This window comes from Rhinatrema bivittatum, chromosome 1 (genome assembly GCF_901001135.1).
Source record: "Rhinatrema bivittatum chromosome 1, aRhiBiv1.1, whole genome shotgun sequence".
Taxonomy (NCBI): domain Eukaryota; kingdom Metazoa; phylum Chordata; class Amphibia; order Gymnophiona; family Rhinatrematidae; genus Rhinatrema; species Rhinatrema bivittatum.
In genome coordinates, this window is record NC_042615.1 from 742,712,801 (window position 1) to 742,731,069 (window position 18,269).

Consider the following 18,269-nt stretch of genomic DNA (forward strand, 5'->3'; position numbering starts at 1 on the left):
TTTGGGAAAACAATAGCACTACCAGAAATAAAGGTTGTATCTTTTGTGCCCCTTATGCCTGCCCCCCCTTGCTGCAGGCATACTGGTCATTTTGAATTTGGCACCTCCCTTCTGATGCTTTTGGGGAGGGAGGGAGCAGGTACTGGTTACTGGCAGGGAGATGCAATTGAAAGAGAGCCATAAGTGTGACATGGTCCTGGGGGAGGAGTGAAGGTGAGTAGTGTTTGTAAGGTGTAGTTAACTTTGCAATCTTATGTGGGCTATGTTAATTAATCCTCATACGCATTATCTTTGAATAGTACATCCATGTTAATACCTAATTAGGACATGTCACTTTTCCTCACAGGACAAGCAGGATGGTAGTCCTCACATATGGGTGACATCACAGGATGGAGCCCAATCACGGAACACTTTTGTCAAAGTTTCTAGAACTTTGACTGGCCCCTACTGGGCATGCCCAGCGTGGCACTAACCCTGCAGCCAGCAGGGGTCCCCCTTCAGTCTTCTTTTTTCCACGCAGCAGTAGCCACGCGATTAAGGAGCTCCACAGAGATTCCTGACAGGAATTTTCCTCACGGAATTACTAAAAAAATTCATATCCCACAGGGGTCCCTCCTTCGAATTTTTTATTCCGCGGTACTCCGGTAAGTTTTTACCGTTTTCAGTCGATTCCCGTCGAGTTTGGCCCTCGCTGCCTACTGGCCGTCGACCGTACCGCAGCTCAAATTTTTCATGGCCATGGCGTTGGGGTTCCGTCGGTGCCCGGACTGCAATCGCACCATGTCCATTACAGACCCGCATAAGGTCTGTGTAATGTGTCTCGGATGTGAGCACGATGTCCTGACCTGCATCAAATGTGCCCTAATGACACCAAAAGGTCGCAGATACGAAAACAGAAGCCACAAGCAGCTCCTCAGCCGGGCTCTGCTTTTGGTTTTTGACTCCTGCATAGAGAGCAGCAGCCAGCTTCCACTGCCCCAGATACCAGTGGGAGGTCGATTGTGCCATTTCCTCAACATGTGGCACACAATCACCTCAGACCAGTGGGTCCTTGCCATAATCTCTCATGGTTATCACCTGAACTTTCTCTCCATCCCACCGGACTCCCCACCTCTGCTGACATGGGGAACATCCGAAAACTCATCACTCCTGGAGCAGGAGGTCTCCCTCCTCCTCCAGTCCAGAGCAATAAAACCAGTGCCCTATTCCCAACAAGGCCTAGGATTCTATTCCCGGTACTTTCTAATCCCCAAATAATCAGGTGGCATTCGTCCAATTCTGGACCTATGTGCCCTCAACAAGTACCTCTACTGAGAAAAGTTCAAGATGGTGACCTTGGGTTCCCTCCTTCCTCTTCTGCAAAGAGGAGACTGGCTCTGCTCTCTCGATCTCCAGGACGCATACACTCATATTTCGATAATTCCATCTCATCGCAAATACCTGAGATTTCTGGTAGACCCCAAGCACTATCAATACAGAGTGCTTCCATTCAGCCTCGCGTCTGCCCCACGAGTCTTCACAAAATGTCTCGTAGTAGTTGCAGCCTTCCTCAGGACTCAAGGTGTTCACGTCTACCCCTATCTAGACGAATGGTTGATCAGGGCTCCCACTCAGCAAACTGCTCTGCCGTCCCTACATCTTACCTTACATACTCTGATTTCACTAGGATTTCTCGTCAACTAAGACAAATCCTACTTAGTCCCATCTCAAACCTTATCATTCATAGGGGCAGACTTGGACACCTTGCAGCCAAAAGCTTTTCTACCTCAACAACGAGCTCTTACTCTCGTCTCTCTTGCACACCAGCTGCAGTCTCAGCACTCCACGACTGCATGCCACTTTCTCATCCTACTGGGACACATGCGTCCTCAATTCAGGTCACCCCAATGGTCCACCTAGCCATGAGAGTCATGCAGTGGACTCTAAGGTCACAATGGACTCAATGCATTCAGCCCCTGTCGACCATTGCCCACATCACCGACTCACCCCGTCAGTCTCTAGCCTGGTGGAAAAATCAGATTAATCTCCTCCAAGGCTTGCCCTTCCAGGCTCCAGACTCTCAAATAACTCTCACCACCGATGCTTCCAACCTCGGCTGGAGAACCCAAGTGGCCGATCTGCAGACACAAGGATCTTGGTCTCCAGAGGAAGCCAAACACCAAATAAATTTCCTGGAGCTTCAAGCAATCAGATATGCTCCCAGGGTATTTCAGGATCGCCTCTCAAACCAAGTCATCCTAATTCAGACGGACAATCAGGTGGCCATGTGGTACAGCAGCAAACAGGGAGGGACGGGCTCCTACCTACTGTGTCAGGAAGCTGCGCAGATATGGGCGGAGGCCCTCTCCCACTCGATGTACCTCAAGGCCACCTACTTGCCGGGAGTGGACAATGTGTTAGCAGACAAGCTAAGTCGCGCCTTTCAACCGCACGAGTGGTCTCTTAACCCCTCAGTGGTGGACTCGATCTTCCAACAATGGGGTTACCCTCACATAGATCTCTTTGCGACATGTCAAAACCGCAAAGTAGAGAACTTTTGCTCTCTCACTCGCAGCCAACACTCACAACCAAGAGATGTATTCTCCCTCTCATGGGCGACAGGTCTCCTATATGCATTCCCTCCACTTTCACTTCTCTCGAAGACTCTCGTGAAGTTACATCAGTACAAGTGAACCATGATCCTGATAGCACCTCACTGGCCTCGCCAAGTGTGGTTTACAATATTTCAGGATCTCTCCATTCGCAGTCACATTCCCTTGGGAAGGGACCCGCTTCTGATTATGCAAAACGACGGGTGCCTGCGCCACCCCAATCTGCAAGCCTTGTCCCTAACGGCATGGATGTTGAAAGGTTAATCCTTCAGCCACTTAATCTTTCTGAATCAGTTTCCCGTGTCCTGATTGCTTCACAGAAGCCTTCCACGAGAAAATCTTATTCTCAAATGGAACAGGTTTCAGTCATGGTGCTCTTCTCAATCCCTTGACCCCTTTACCTGTTTCTGGACTATCTCTGGCACTTGTCGGAGTCAGGTCTAAAAACTTCCTCCATCAGAATGCATGTTAGTGCGGTGGCTGCCTTCCATAAAGGTGTTGTAACACGTTTCTAAAGGGCTTGCTTCACCTCAAGCCTCCACTGCATCCTCCGGCCCCTTCTTGGGACCTCAACCTGGTTTTAGGAAGGTTCATGAAACCACTATTTGAGCCTCTCCACTCCTGTGAACTTCGCTATCTCACATGGAAAGTGATTTTCCTTTTGGCAATCCGGCTCGCAGAGGTAGTGAGTTACAGGCCTTAGTTACCTATCCACCTTTCACTAAACTTCTGCAAGACCGGGCAGTACTCCGCACTCATCTTACGTTTTTGCCTAAGGTAGTGTCAGAGTTTCATCTCAATCAATCCATTATACTACCTACCTTTTTTCCCAGGCCCCATTCCAATCCAGGAGAGTAGGCTCTGCATACCCTTGACTGTAAACGGGCTCTAGCGTTCTACCTAGACCGTACAGCTGCCCACAGGAAAAGCACTCAATTGTTTCTCTCTTTCCATTCCACCAAATTGGGGCAGCCTGTGGGTAAGCAGACTCTCTCCTCCTGGTTAGTGGACTGCATATCCTTTTGCTATCAGCAAGCAGGCATTCCACTTCAAGACCGTGTTAAAGCACACTCTGTGAGGGCCATGGCGACTTCAGTAGCACACCTACGATCGGTGCCGCTTCCTGACATTTGCAGGGCTGCCACCTGGAGTTCTCTCCATACCTTTACAGCCCACTATTGCTTGGACAAAGCCAGAAGACAAGACTCCATCTTCGGCCAATCTGTCCTGCGCAACCTATTCACAACTTGACGTACAACACCCTTCCGTCTGCCCGTTAGGGTTCAGGATGCCCTCTGTGAAATTCCACCTCAGTTGTTGTGCCTGTTGCACGTCTTTGGGTACATTTGGTGCATACTCGGACATCCTCAGCTCGGTACTCACCCATATGTGAGGACTACCATCCTGCTTGTCCTGTGAGAAAGCAAATGTTGCTTACCTGTAACAGGTGTCCTCACAGGACAGCAGGATGTTAATCCTCACGAAACCCGCCCGCCGCCCCGCAGTGTTGGGTTCGTTACGTTTCTTATTTTATTTTTCGGCACTTCCTGTAGCTTTTTAAACAAGACTGAAGGGGGACCCCTACTGGTTGCAGGGTTAGTGCTATGCTGGGCATGCCCAGTAGTGCCAGTCAAAGTTCTAGAAACTTTGACAAAAGGGTTCCATGATTGGGCTCCATCCTGTGATGTCACCCATATGTGAGGACTAACATCCTGCTGTCCTGTGAGAATACCTGTTACAGGTAAGCAACATTTGCTTTTTGTGTAATTTGCATACATATTACCTTTTCCATCAAGGTACTAGATGTAATGGTAAGATGCATACACATATCTAACATTAACAACCTAGCTAGCCCCCAAATATGACCAGCATAAGCCTCTTTTCCATGATCTGTAATATTATTCTCCTCACTTAAAGGTAGATTTTGAAAGACCAAGCACACACATGGATACGCCGATTTTATATGCACGCGTTGCTGTGCGCATGTTATAAAATTCGATACCCACATTCGCATGTGCGCTAGATTTTATATTGGCGTGTGCAAATGTGAGTGGGTTGCGACTCGTGCACGCAAGGGGGGCATTTTCTAAAAAACCACGCGGCGATGCAATCAGGCCATTTCCAGTTCCCTCCCAGTCTGCTCCAATTAGGGAATGGACTGGGAGGGAACTTCCCTAACTCCCTACCTACCCTTCCTCCCTTTTCCCCTCTCTTCTTCGACCCCTAAACCCCCCTTCCCCCAACTAATCTTGTTTTTTTTGGGGGGTGGTTTAACTTCATCTTTGTAGGGAAGTAAGTTCTGCTCTCCGCCCAGCTGCCAGCGCGCGCATCCCCGGGACAAGGCCTAATGGCCATTGTCCTGGCCAGCCTTTGCCCCGCCCAGACCCCAACCCCAGCCTGCCCGCTTTCCCCCGTGCAGGCATCAATCTTCGCCGGGAGGCAGGGGAGCCACGATCTGTTCCTGCTGATGGCCGGAGGGCTGCAAAAAAAAGTAAGTCGCGCAGCGGGAGGCAGGAGAGGTCCGATGGGGGCTGCAAAAAGTAAGTTGCTTCGCCGCTTCACACTGTCAGTGTCTCTTCTTCCCTCCTCCCGAAGCAGGGCGCGAAAAGCAGCCTTTACTTTCCAGTTCTGTTTAACTCAGCTCAGTTAAGTTACACCTAAATGATAGTTCTGTTTTTAAAGATTCTACTTGTTTTATGTTCAAATATTTATATACTTACCTTTGTTAAATGTATAACGCTTATATAACCCTGTTAAATGTATAACGCTCCGGCGTAAGTTCCTGTTCACTGTACACCGACGTGATATCTTTGATGAGCGGCGGTATATAAAAAAATTATAAATAAAATAAATAAATAATGGAACATGGTTGCAGCTAAAATAAATGATCAGAGCTGGCAACATACTATACTGACGAGGAGTGAACCAGGAGATGTTACTCAGATCTCCTGTCTACCACCCACTGTGCACCCTTGAATAATTCACTCCCTTTGTGCTCAAGCTGAGACTGCCCTTTGGGGCAAACCTTTGCAGCCATGTGAAATATAATGTAGATTTTAAGAGATGTGCACACATTTGCTGACGCGCGCACATGGACGCACCAGTTTTATAACATGCATATGTATATGCACGCATATTATAAAATCCACTACCCGCGCACACATGCATGCACAATTTTATATCGATGCGTGTGAATGCCGTCTCACGCGTGTTAAGTGGGGGGATTTTAGAAGACGTGCGCAGTGATGCATTAGAGCCTATTTCCCTGTTCCTCCTAGTTTGTCCCATAACAGAGCAGACTTCCTAATCTCACTAGCTAATCTGCCTCCCTTTTACCCTACTAGTCCCAACCCCTAAAACCCCATTGACTACTCTAATTTTTTTTATTTTACTACTTACCCACAATCCATAGCAGCAGCAACTTATGCAGTTGTTGGATCCTGGCACGCGCTTGTGCGTGATTCAGACTTAATGGTGCTATCCCGGCCTGCCCAGACCCCGCCCCCTCCCTGCTCCTTTTAGCGAAATTCTTTCCAATACGTGTACCAGGAGATACACGCGAGGTTGCTGGCTTCTTAAAATCCGCATGGCCCAGTCACGCACGTATCTCCCAGATTTGCTGCACGTAGGGCTTTTAAAATTTGCCCTTTTTTTTTTTTTAAGAAAGGTATAGAATTGTTTCCCCAACCAAATATATTCAATTTAAAAGATCTTTCATTAATTAAAAAAACATAATTTGAGACTTTCCAAAGCATTTTTTCCTGGCGTGTAGCCAGATGGACTCAGAACGAATGGGATAGTATCCGCGTGCTAGCAGTTGGAGACGGATCTGACGTCAGCACGGGGTATATATATCCCCACAGGAAGCGTAGCAACTCAGTAATTTCCGTCTCCAAAGCAGTTTGGAGAGCCTGCACGCTTGCTGAGCGTGTTTTCCAAATCTACTTTTTCTTTTCTTTTTCTACTTACTAAAACTTCTACAGCATCGAGCCCCGCACTCCTGCGGTGATACCCTAAGGTCCCTCCCCCAGTAGAGTTTCCCGGGGTGATTTCCGTGATCCCCCTGGAGGTGTAAGTCCTCGGTCCGTTGGCCGAATCGCGGCAGGGATACAGCCCCCGGGCGAGGTTCGGGTGAGGCTTTCGAGGCGCCTCGGTCCCGGCATGGACGAGGCAGCGGGTGCATATCCTCAAACGCGGCGGTGAAGGTACTTGCCCTCTCCCCCCGTAGCCAGAGACCGCCCGGGTTCCAGCCGGGAAGTGCCGAGGATCAGGTAAGGCGTACATCTCTTATTTCTGGTCTCCGAGGAACAGAGGATCGGCAGCGTGGCATGCCGTGGAGGGCGCCATTTTGTGGGCCTTGTTCAGGTATTGAGTGCCCGTAATAGGCGTGGCTCTATTTCTCCTTGTCCGTATATTGCCTTATTGCTAAGAGCAGCGTGTATTGCTAACCGCATATTGCTGGGAGCCTATTGAATACCATTGAGCGTGTATTGCTAATCGCTTATTGCTGAGCGCTTATTGAAAGCCTTTTAAGCGTGTATTGTTGGCTGCATATTGCTGAGAGCATATTGCATACAATTGAGCTGTTTTCATGACCGCCTAGTGCTAAGAACATATTATTCTTTTTGTGCACCTGTTGTATAATGCGCATATTGCTGCCGCATATTATTATTATTGTGCACCTGTTGTATTAAGCGCCTATTGCTGCCGCATATTATTATTCGTGTGCACCTGTTGTATTAAGCGCCTATTGCTGCCGCATATTATTATTATTGCGCGCCTGTTATATTAAGCATATATTATTGCCGCTTCTCTTTCAATGGAACAGAACGCATCAGCGTCTTCAGCAGCAGCGCCGCCTGCCAGGCATTAAAGCCCTTGGCCTCTGCTCTGCATGCCAGCTTAGAGCCACGCACAGTGAAGAGCCAGACTCCCTATGTGCCCAATGTGAGGAGGCCGTGGGACCCTTGGGCCAGGCCCAGTCTCAGCCACGATTTGCTGACAGTTCCCCAGGGGCTACCGCGGATTTAGCGGGCAGTCTCAACCAATCGGGAATCCCGGGGGATCTCGTACCCCGGCGATTAGAGGCTGCTTCAATTTCCTGGGTGGATCTCTTTAAGGGGATTCATGCCTTTGTACAGATGCAAACGGCTTCCCGTCCAGGCCCTGCGGTTCCTACTGTTCCTGTTGTTCCTGCTGTTTCTGCGGTTCCCACGGTGACTGCGGCAGCTGCTGTGGCTGCCGCTGCGGTGGCGGCTCCTGCGGATCCTGTTCCTGGACCCTCACGCCCTTATCGTGAGCGGGACCTCCCGCCGCTGGACAGTCCAGATCAATCAGACCAGGAGGTTTCACCGGACGAGTCCGAACTCCCGGACGAGGGGGACCTTCCCCCAGGGATTGAGCCCTATAGAACCATGAGGCGGTTTCTCCCTAAGGAGGATCTCTCCGACCTGGTGTCTCAGTGTCTGGCGGAGTTGGATATTACAGGTCCCAGCGCTACGGTACCCTCTGCGCAGAACCCCCTGCTGGAAGGTCTTCGTCCTACAGCCCGCCATTTTCCATTCTTGCAAGCAACACAACAACAACTGATAGATTTAGAATGGGCGGCACCAGCGGCTTCCTTTAAAGGGGGCCGGGCCCTGACGGGCATGTACCCATTGGCACCGGCTATCCAGGACCTGCTGGCGTGCCCTCAGGTGGACGCCTTGATTAGCGCTGTGGTCAAGCGCACTACCATTCCAGTTGAAGGGAGAACGGCCCTCAAGGAGCCTCATGACCGGCGACTGGACGCCATTCTGAAACAGACCTTTGAGGTGGCAGCTCTATCTTTGCGGATCGTGACCTGCTGCACAGTGGTGACGCGTGCCTGTTTGTCACAGGTTAGGAACTACGCTCCAGCAGCAGACATGGAGTCAGCTCTTTCGTTCCTCACGGATGCTGCATCAGACCTGGTCCGGACAACAGCTAAGGGGATTTCATCCTCCGTAGCCGCCAGGAGGCAGCTCTGGATCCGGAGATGGTCAGCTGATGTGCCTTCAAAGACACGCCTTACCAGATTGCCCTTTAAGGGCTCTTTCCTATTTGGCAGCGACCTTGATAAACTGGCCAGTACATGGGGTGCCTCTCCAGTGCCTAGACTGCCGGAAGATTGGTTCAGAAGGGGCCAGCGCGCCTTTCTAAGGCCCTCCAGGGGCAGGAGTTCACAGTGCTTTGTTCCTTACAGGGGTCGCTACCAGGCACCACGTCCTCAGGCCAGGAATCAGTCCTTTCGGACCAAGCAGCGCAAGAGGGGAGCAGGCCCGGGCTCGGGTCCCGGCTGCACCTCTCAATGAGAATCCGCCGATTCATCTGGGGAACGGAGCCATAGGGGGCAGGTTAACCCTCTTCTACCCCAGATGGGTCGAGATCACGTCGGACCAGTGGGTCCTCGCCATTATCTGGGAGGGATATTACCTGGACTTTCATCATCTCCCTCCGGACAAGTTTGTGGAATCTTCATGTCCCATACACAAGAAGGCAGCATTGGAAGCTACCCTGGCGAGGCTCCTGTCCTTGAAAGCCATCATCCCAGTACCTGCCTGGGAAGTGAATTCTGGACACTATTCCATTTATTTCATGGTACCCAAGAAAGGGGGCACCTTTCGGCCTGTGCTGGACCTCAAGTCAGTCAATCGATACTTACGGGTACCGAGGTTTCGCATGGAGACTCTGCGCTCCGTCAAGGCTGCAGTACAGCCAGGAGAATTTCTCACGGCATTAGACCTGTCAGAGGCATACCTGCATATCCCGATCCATCCGGATCATCAGCGCAACCTACGCTTCAAGGTTCTAGGACGCCACTTCCAGTTTCGGGCTCTGCCCTTCGGGTTGGCCACGTCACCACGGACATTCACCAAGGTGGTCGTAGTGGTAGCAGCAGCACTCAGGCGGGAAGGAATTCTGGTCCATCCCTACCTAGACGACTGGCTGATCAGGGCGAAATCTCGAGAGGAGAGCCTTCGGAGAACCGACAGAGTAATCGCCCTTCCGGAAAGCTTGGGCTGGGTAATCAACCTCAGCAAGAGCTGCCTACAGCCTTCCCAGTCACTGGAATAGCTGGGAGTACAGTTTGACACCCGGGCAGACAGTCAGTCTCACTTCCAAGAGAAAGTTGAAACTTCAGCAGCGTATCCAGTATTTGATGGGAGCCAGTCGGCCCATAGCCTGGGATTATCTGCAGGTTCTTGGTCTCATGGCATCCACCCTGGAAGTGGTACCTTGGGCGAGGGCCCACATGAGATCTCTACAACACTCCCTGCTCTCTCGCTGGAGCCCCCACCTACGGAACTATTCCACGCACCTGCATCTGCCAGCCAGAGTGCGGACCCAGTTGCGGTGGTTTTTGCAGTCCAACCACATGAGCAGGGGGTCGAAGATGTCTTCACCCACGTGGACTTTGCTCACCACTGATGCCAGCCTGAGCGGCTGGGGAGCACACTGCGAAGAACTCACCGCACAAGGGCGGTGGAACAGAGAAGAGTCAGCGTGGAACATCAACAGTCTAGAGGCCCGGGCAGTCCGATTGGCATGCCTTCAATTTGCTCACAGACTGAAGAACAGAGCAGTCAGAGTGATGTCCGACAACGCCACCACGGTGGCATACATCAACCGTCAGGGCAGAACCAGAAGCCGACAAGTATCTCTGGAGATCACCCCACTGATGGCTTGGGCAGAGGCGAATCTTCAGGACATCTCCGCCGTCCACATTGCCGGAAGGACAATACCACAGCAGACTTCCTCAGCAGAGAAAGCCTAAATCCGGGAGAGTGGCAGCTGTCACCCACAGCCTTCCAGATGATTGTGGATCACTGGGGGATTCCGGACATGGATTTACTGGCGGACAAGTCCAATGCTCAAGTACCCAGATACTTCAGCCGCAAGCGCGACCCGTTCTCACACGGAATCGATGCCCTGGTCCAGACGTGGCCTCCAGGGACTCTGCTATACGCCTTTCCTCCGTGGCCTCTGCTGGGTGCCATCATCCACAAGATTCAGAAACACCGGGGCCTAGTTCTTCTAGTGGCACCAGACTGGCCAAGAAGACCCTGGTACGCAGACATGAGAAGACTACTGGCAGGGGAGCCTCTTCCCCTGCCTCCTCTCCGGGACCTTCTACATCAAGGTCCCATCCTCCACGAGGATCCAGCTCAATTCTCTCTTACGGTCTGGCCATTGAGAGGGCTAGACTGAAGAAAAGAGGTTACTCGGAGCCCGTGATAGATACACTCCTCCGAGCTCGTAAGTTTTCCACGTCCCTCACCTACGTAAGGATCTGGAGAGTATTTGAGGCATGGTGCGACACTCACGGCACCAATCCACATGCGACCACAATCCCTATTGTGTTAGATTTCCTGCAGGATGGACTTCAGAAGGGTCTCTCCCTCAGCTCCATCAAAGTTCAGGTGGCTGCGCTGTCTTGCTATGGTCCTAGGAGGGATGGCAAGACCATCGCCAAGCACCCAGATGTTTCTCGCTTCCTGCAAGGAGTCAAGCATATTCGTCCGCCACTAAAGTGGCCTGTGCCCTTATGGAACCTCAATCTTGTTTTGGATTTCCTCGCGGGATCCACCTTCAGACCCCTTCGGGGACTGTCTCTCCGTTCTCTAACCTTGAAGATGGTGTTCCTATTGGCGGTATGTTCAGCACGCCGCATCTCAGAGCTACAAGCACTGTCCCGCCGTGATCCCTTTCTCAGAATCACTCCTGAGGCTATCCATCTTCGTACGGTTCCCTCCTTTCTACCTAAAGTGGTTTCACAGTTTCATCTTAACCAAACCATATCCTTGCCTACCATGGCGGGTTTGAAGAAATCTGAAGAAGGGCGTTTATTACGCCATCTCGACATTGGCAGATTGCTGCCCAGATATCTGGAAGTGACACAAGAACTACGAAAGACGGACCCATCTGTTCGTCCTGCACAGCGGGAGGAAGCAAGGTGAAGCGGCCTCGTGGCCCACCATCGCCCGCTGGATTAAAGAAGTTATCAGAGCAGCTTACGTAGAGGCTGGGAAGTCTCCGCCTCTACAGGTCAAGGCTCATTCTACCAGAGCACAAGCGGCATCCTGGGCTGAATCCAGGATGCTGTCGCCTGCAGAAATATGTAAAGCGGCGACATGGTCCTCCCTCCATACCTTCTCCAGGTTCTACCGTCTGGATGTCCAGGCTAGGAAGGACTCAGCATTTGCGAGGGCGGTACTACATGGTCCTCAGGCAGCCTCCCGCCCAGGCTGGGAGTAAAGCTTTTGTACATCCCATTCGTTCTGAGTCCATCTGGCTACACGCCAGGAAATGTTGAGATTACTACCTGATAATCTCCTTTTCCTTAGTGTAGACAGATGGACTCAGCATCCCGCCCAGCTGCCTGTGTACATGGGTTTCACCGATTCAAGGTAAGCCATGTCATCTATTTCCATAAGAGCGTACACTCTACCAGGTGTCAACGCCTTCCGGTTGTGAATGCTGGCGGTCTCCAGCTACTATCAGTCGGTCAGGGGAATCCTGTTTCACTTTTCACTGAGCGTCAGTACACACATCCATAACAGCTTTTGCAAGGAAGATTACTGAGTTGCTACGCTTCCTGTGGGGATATATATACCCCGTGCTGACGTCAGATCCGTCTCCAACTGCTAGCACGCGGATACTATCCCATTCGTTCTGAGTCCATCTGTCTACACTAAGGAAAAGGAGATTATCAGGTAGTAATCTCAACATTTGTGGTGTTTTGGGGGAAGGTGTTTTGGGATAAGCACAGAAATGTTAGAAAGATTTGCCATTGTGAAACATTTAACTGTTGGAATTACTGAGCTTCAATTTGTTTACAGATCTCTCTTTTCCTATAGTAAAATGACTTTAAAGTACTAGTTGTAAAAAAAAAAAAAAAAGTGTATGTATATATATATATATATACACATACACTTTTGTACATATACAAAAAATGCAGTAAAAAAGTTTTATCCTAGTGTTTCCATTCTTATTGTCCTTTAAAAAATAAAAAAAGGAACACGTATGTAACAATAGCAACATAACTGAAATGGATATAAAAGCCAATTCATAAACTTACAATCACACAGCTCACTGCAGCTGGTCTGGTATAGTTCTTAAACTCATTGCAATGATTGTCACTTCACAGGTGCTCTTATACTTTTAATCACGACTGGCTAAAACAAAAAGTATCCAAATAATGTCTTTGTGACTTAGTGATGACGTGTATTAAATGTGTTTCTTAAATCCAAATGCAATGTTAATATTGATGTTATTATTAATGTCCTATCCCCACATAAAATTGAATATGCTTCAAAACATTTCAGAATTATGATAATTCTGGCAATATAAAGTATCAAAATCCTGAAAAAACTATTCTGCAGTATAAACTATCAACATCCTGAAAGGTTTTGAAGCATATTCAATTGTATGTGAAATAGTTTTTAAAGACTGATTCACAGTTTCAACCAGAGCAATATGTTGCTAGCCCTGAGCCTTTGTGTTTATTATATGTTCTTTCTACTTATCCGTACCTATCACTATAAATTAAAACAAATTGGGATACTTTTCTGCTGATCATTCTTAGAACCCCCGTGCAAGTATAGAGAGCCCTACTGGGTGTCTACTAAAGGAGTTAAATTGAATTGGGTTATAGCTCCCACATATGGAAGATCTTAATGGTTGAATCCTGACCTATAAAAACCCTAGGCACCATTTTGTAGGTGTGGATTTTGAATTGCCCTTGTCACGGACAGCATGCTATGATGATTGATCTTGGTTTTTGTTTCATTTTTTGAAAGAAGGCCTTTTAGTTTCTTAGAAAGAGTCTAATAGTATGGGCTGGAAGAATATGTACCTTTCTGCTATATTGATTCCAGCTTTTGACCCTTTTTCTTGTAGAGAAAGAAGTTTATCAACCCTTCTTTTCCTGATTTGTGAGTTATCTTTTTAAACTGTTTTTATCTTTCATCTGAGCTCCCTTTGGATCCAGGAAATTAGAGAATGTCATCTTGAAAGAGTATAGGAGTTTTCCATCTGAAGAGACTCAAAAAACCTTTAGAGATTATTGTAGGAGTGAATTCTCATTCATTCTGGGGAGGAGATGTGGACTGTAGAAAACAGTGGCACCATTTGGGTATGGCCACTATGTATCACCTGGATAGTAAAACACAGAGATTAAACTGGGAAGTATGAAATACATACCATTCATCTGGAGAAAGGTATGTTATATGTTATAATGGACTTTATGGTGTATCCTATTAATTGAGTTACATCCTGAAATTTGGGAGGGAGCTTCTAAATTACATTTACAATTGGCAAGGATTAGAAACGAAAGAAAAGATGCCTGAAGTGTTATAAAGTTTATTGAAGAGCCAAACATTTAAATGGATTGGATTGCATAAGGAGTTGTAAATAATCATTTTTAATATTCCACTATCAATTGTCAATAAAGTTAAGTTGGAAACCACAATCAGCTCCCAGCGTGATTATTACTGCAGTATGCATATTATGCATCTTATCGATGCTCAGGGCCATGGAGAGAAGTGTCTTCCCTTCCCCCTCCCCTCCAACAGGGAGTCTTGGAACTTAGAGAGGTGCTTTAGCGAGTATCCAGGGAAATTCTGAATATCTTAAGCCCTTGAAATTGGGGGTAGCCTGTCAACTCTAAGCTCAAGTGTTACACAATTATCACTGAAACATGTAAAGCCTGGAGCTAGCATGAATGACTGACACATGGAATCGGAGAAGTGGATTTTAAACTGAAGTAGTATTGCTAGAATGAAAAAGGCTCACATATTTAGTTTCAATAATAGGATATAAGTATCAGCTGCCCTGGTGGATCACCTCAATTCAGAGGGACCTTGCTGTGATTCTCAGATAAGCTCTTCCACTCCCTTTGTGACCAGGGCTGGGATGCTTGGAAGGCAGTGTTCACAGACCCTAGAGGTGGGGGGAAGAGAAGGAAGCAAGTCATAATCAGTAGGCAATGGTGACCCTGTAGTGGTGGGATTCTGGGCTCATGATTGCAGATTTCCTGAAGGAGCTCTGGTGTGTGGATCTTGGCTGGGGATTGTTGCTGCAATGACTGGACTTAAGTAGTGTGAGAGGAGATGTAATATAGGGGAAAAATTTCTGGGGAGTTGCAAATGGAAGTTCATGGCTGCAGATCCCAGCCCTGGTTCATAGAGAGTCCTGGAAACCCAAACTAGCAAGCAGAAACTGCTGAGTCAAAAAAATATATGCAAATACAAAATGAGATTTTATTACAAAGGTAAAGGAAAAACCTAGAAATAAGACCAAAGAATGGAACCAAAAACAGACAAGTTGATGGTTTGAAGAATCCAGCTAGTACAGCCAGTTTATTATAAAGAAACAAATTGGATAGGCTGTTTAATGTAACGCCTTTATTGCGACAGTTTTGTTCTATGTAAACCGACCTGATTCGATACTTGTATTGAGAATGTCGGTATATAAAAATCTGAAATAAATAAATAAATAAATAATCTTACTTTTAGAGCAATCTCCAAGCATCTATTCACATGCTCAAGTTCCTCCGACTGGATAAAATGGAAAAAGGATTTGTGCATAAATGCAACTATAATAACACGATGGCAAAATAATCAGCATCTTGAACAGTAATGACAGAAATATACTACATTTTATATTTCACAGATGTTCCAGTCTAGGAGAATAACTGGCACACATTCCTTGGTACTTGTGAATGTATGTCTGTACAGTAGATCCAGTTCTTTATACAAGGACTACAGGCAGTCTGACTGTGGTAAGTGGCCAAGTGTGCTTAACATAGCTGCTGCCCCTGACTCCCTGGAATGGAGAGGGGGGAGGGGGAATTCAAACAGCTATGCAGTCACTGGGGTTTAATAAAAAGCAACAAGCTAATGGGGAGGGGTTAGAAGGGGCTGTAAAGACGAATTGTGGAGGGAAGTGATGCCTGAGGGGATAGATGAGACACATGGATATCCATGCCCAATGAGAGGCAGGAAAGGAAGGTGGGATAGTGATGGGCAAAAACTCCAACCAGAGGGCAGCTATTGTGCAACGGCAATGGAGGAAGCAGGGAGACAGAAAACTGCTGCAGCAACAGAATGGCATTTAACAACCAAAGCCACTCACTCCTATCAAGGGACTAGGTATCAGATAAAATATTGCTCAGACAAATATTTAATCCACAGGCTCTGGCCCACAATGGGCTTCAACCAGCATCTTATAGCTGAGCACAGGGTTTTCATTTCATTTACTTATTCCCATTTTCTATATGATTTATTAACTAACTGTATTCTTTCTCATACCCATGCTTTTTGACAATATCTAAATAATAAAAAAAAATCACGTTTCTTGTTAAGCAAAAACCATTCTTGCCACATCAAAAAAAACCTTCCCAACTGTTCAGCATTTATCCCTTCCCAACACTGACAATGTTTCCGCACTTTCTGCCTGCCTTAGAGGAAACAAATTAAATCTTCATAAATGGCCAAACACGGCTCACTGATCTGTAAGAACATAAGAGAACATAAGAACATGCCATACTGGGTCAGACCAAGGGTCCATCAAGCCCAGCATCCTGTTTCCAACAGTGGCCAATCCAGGCCATAAGAACCTGGCAATTACCCAAAAACTAAATCTATTCCATGTTACTGTTGCTAGTAATAGCAGTGGCTATTTTCTAAGTCAACTTAATTAATAGCAGGTAATGGACTTCTCCTCCAAGAACTTATCCAATCCTTTTTTAAACACAGCTATACTAACTGCACTAACCAAATCCTCTGGCAACAAATTCCAGAGTGTAATTGTGCGTTGAGTGAAAAAGAACTTTCTCCGATTAGTTTTAAATGTGCCACATGCTAACTTCATGGAGTGCCCCCTAGTCCTTCTATTATCCGAAAGAATAAATAACCAATTCACATCTACCCGTTCTAGACCTCTCATGATTTTAAACACCTCTATCATATCCCCCCTCAGCCGTCTCTTCTCCAAGCTGAAAAGTCCTAACCTCTTTAGTCTTTCCTCATAGGGGAGCTGTTCCATCCACTTTATCATTTTGGTTGTCCTTCTCATCGCAATTATATCTTTTTTGAGTTGCGGCGACCAGAATTCTACACGGTATTCAAGGTGCAGTCAAACCATGGAGCGATACAGAGGCATTATGACATTTTCCCTTTTATTAACCATTCCCTTTCTAATAATTCCCAACATTGTTTGCTTTTTTGACTGCCGCGGCACACTGAACTGACGATTTCAATATCCACTATGACGCCTAGATCTTTCTTGGGTGGTAGCACCTAATATTGAACCTAACATTGTGTAACTATACCATGGGTTATTTTTCCCTATATGCATCACCTTGCACTTATCCACATTAATTTTCATATGCCATGTCAAAGCCCAATTTTCCAGTCTCACAAGGTCTTCCTGCAATTTATCACAATCTGCTTGAGATTTAACTAATCTGAACAATTTTGTATCATCTGCAAATTTGATTATCTCACTCGTCGTATTTCTTTCCAGATCATTTATAAATTTATTGAAAAGTAAAGGTCCCAATACAGATCCCTGAGGCACTCCACTGCCCACTCCCTTCCACTGAGAAAATTGTCCATTTAATCCTATTCTCTGTTTCCTGTCTTTTAGCCAGTTTGTAATCCACGAAAGGACATTGCCACCAATACCATGACTTTTTACTTTTCCTAGAAGTCTCTCAAGAGGAATTTTGTCAAATGCCTTCTGAAAATCCAAGTACATTACATCTACCGGTTCACCTTTATCCACATGTTTATTAACCCCTTCAAAAAAGTGAAGCAGATTTGTGAGGCAAGACTTGCCTTGGGTAAAGCCATGCTGACTTTGTTCCATTAAAACATGTCTTTCTATATGTGTTCTGTGATTTTGATATTTAGAACACTTTCCACTAGTTTTCCTGGCACTGAAGTCAGGCAAACTGGTCTGTAGTTACCCAGAATGCCCCTAGAGCCCTTTTTAAATATTGGGGTTACATTATCCACCCTCCAGTCTTCAGGTACAATGGATGATTTTAATGATAGGTTACAAATTTTTACTAATAGATCTGAAATTTCATTTTTTAGTTCCTTCAGAACCCTGGGGTGTACACCATCCAGTCCAGGTGATTTATTACTCTTCAGTTTGTCAATCAGGCCTACCGCATCTTCTAGGTTCACCGTGATTTGGTTCAGTCCATCTGAATCATTACCCATGAAAACTTTCTCTGGTATGGGTACCTCCCCAACATCCTCTTCGGTAAACACCAAAGCAAAGAAATCATTTAATCTTTCTGTGATGGTCTTCTCCTTCTCTAAGTGCCCTTTTAACCCCTCGATCATCTAACGCTCCAACTGACTCCCTCACAGGCTTTCTGCTTCGGATATATTTTAAAAAGTTTTTACTGTGAGTTTTTACCTCTACGGCCAATTTCTTTTCAAATTCTCTCTTAGCCTATCTTATCAATGTCTTATATTTAACTTGCCAACGCTTAATCATTATCCTATTTTCTTCTGTTGGATCTTTCTTCCAATTTTTGAATGAAGATCTTTTGGCTAAAATAGCTTCTTTCACCTCCCCTTTTAACCATGCTGGTAATCGTTTTGCCTTCTTTCCACCTTTCTTAATGTGTGGAATACATAT